Here is a 2,570-nt window from a genome sequence, read left to right on the forward strand (position 1 = left end):
GACCATTTGTCAAGTGCAGAAAATAAAATGTGCAATGAAAAACGAGTATGCGTACCTTGAATGGTTACTAGTTTAATGTTGTAAGAAATACACAGAAGAAACGAAATCTCCGTGGAGACAAAATACCGATTTAAGAGTTGCAGTGTGGAATAAAACGCGTCTGGGAGTAGATAAACTGGGATATTGTTTTACAATCAATAAAGGGTTTATGAAGAGAGACTATAGACAACAAACTGAAGTTTGTTACAAACAACGAGAAGTGTTTTCTTGTACGCAGAGGCCAAGAATTTATAGAATTTATAGCTTTGTGCTGTTGTTACAAACTGATATTTAGCATTTACCGTTACATTCTGCTCAAATCCTACTAGGATTTAAGCCTGCATTCTAATCCTCTTAGATTGATTATATATATACCTATTTGGTATTCTGCTCCATTTACTAGTAGTTGTGAATCTTATATATTCGAACCTATTCGAATGGAAAGTGAAGCTTGTACCATGGTCGCTTGAATATTGGGGAATAGCAAGCAGACTATTGGAAAAACAGCAAGATTACATAAGCATTTAATAATATGGTGTTATAGATACATTGTGATTCAAACAAAAATAAGATGCGATGAGCATTGCTGAAGTCGAGCCTTGAAATGATGTATTATGGGGTACAATTTCTTGATATTTCAAAATGTCATGTATCCAGCATTGGATACATAATGCTGAGACGATAACTCGTGCTCAAACATTATTTGATTTTGCAGTCCAAGATAGTGACTAACTCATCAGGTTTTTACTTCCATTGTTGCTCATTACATTTGACTGCTCCACTGTCACCAGCTTCTCAATCCTATCGTTGAATTTAGATTTATGCTGCCGTTGCTTACAAACTTGGCTATACTATGATGTGGAAGCTGTTACTAGCTGTTGCAGCGCTTACTAAGGGTTAAGTGATCTGTCCATGGAAGCTACAAAGCAACATGAAATGATACAAACAATTATCGTGAATGGAAATAAGTTACGGTGGGAGTCACTTTGAACAAACAGTTATTACCATCAATAATTTACTGGAGTTGGTTCCCAAATCGGCATTTGACTCACTACTTCATTTTTGCTACGAATTCTCGTTCTTTCCTTTATAGTAGAGGTAAATCTGGGAAGATTACCATAAAGAACCTGCTTTATTGTATGGGATTGCGATTTGACGTTAAGTGCTGCTCTCAGAGGTCTTGTTTATATTCCATCTCGTTTTCTTTCCAGCGTCTTTATTAGAGTCCATTTACTCCAACCATTTAAAATCAACTGGTTGAAGAATCTGGTCTATAGACATCAACGCAGAAGATTGAATCCCGGAGAGAAGTGATTGACTGTATTCGTCTTCAGACGAAGCGGTAGGAAGATAAATAGTTTACTCGAGAAATTGAGATGACTAAATCGTGAATGTCAGACCATACGTCTTACGATATTTATTCTGACTCCTCGGGTTCAGAGTTCAAAACCTGCCCAGCTCAATTTTCCTTATCATTCTTTAGCGATCGATTAAATAAAATACCAGTTACGCATTTAGGTCAATGTAATCGAGAAACCTATTAACTTTAAAATTATTAGCCCTTTGCCTAAATTTGGAAAAATTATTAGTCTACTTGAAAAAGTAATTCCTGTTAATATTTGCTTTTCATCGATGTCTTCTTTATATTTTAGACTCGTCCGACCATTTCCCCCTCTAAAATACACACTTATACACTTAGCGATAAGATGCACTAATTCTATCATTTATAACACTTACTTAAGATGAATAACCACAAGAACGAAGAGGCACTCAATAGAAAACATTAGTTCGTTAGTCAATATCCAGTATTTATGTCCAGTCAACCACTTATAGTTCTGTTCAGTTAAATGCAACGTTTATCATTTATGGCAAAATATATAAACATTTTTATTAAACATCTTTTGTGCGTCTGAAAGGAAAACAAGGAATATTGTTTACAAACATATCATTTGATGAATTACCTAGCAAAAGAAAAAACAAAATCTCTCTGCTTTTAAGTTCGCTAAAACCCACATCCTCAGATATACTTTACAAAAGAAATATCAACATATACCCCAAAAGCTAAAATGTATATATATATATATATATATATATATATATGCACATCACAAACACACACATGTATAAATATATACGTTCATAAATATGGAGATTCTAGTTTACTTTCACTCACTAAAACATACATTCCCGTATGTACAAATATAAAAAGAATATATCCATTATAATATACAGGCATATCGATATCAATTTTCCTATTTATATTCATGAATGCATACACACACACAAACACACACACACACACACACACACACACACACACACACACACGCACACACAAACAAACACAAACAAAGACATGTATATATATATATATGAATTCATAGATGTATATATATGTATATGTGAATTCTAAATCCGCACAACACAACTCACTCTTCATATATATATATATATATATATATATATATATATATATATATATATATATATGCATATGTATATATATATAGATATATATATATGTAAAATAT

The sequence above is a fragment of the Octopus bimaculoides genome, chromosome 8 (assembly GCF_046866305.1).
Source record: "Octopus bimaculoides isolate indiv1 chromosome 8, ASM4686630v1, whole genome shotgun sequence".
Classification (NCBI taxonomy): Eukaryota; Metazoa; Mollusca; class Cephalopoda; order Octopoda; family Octopodidae; genus Octopus; species Octopus bimaculoides.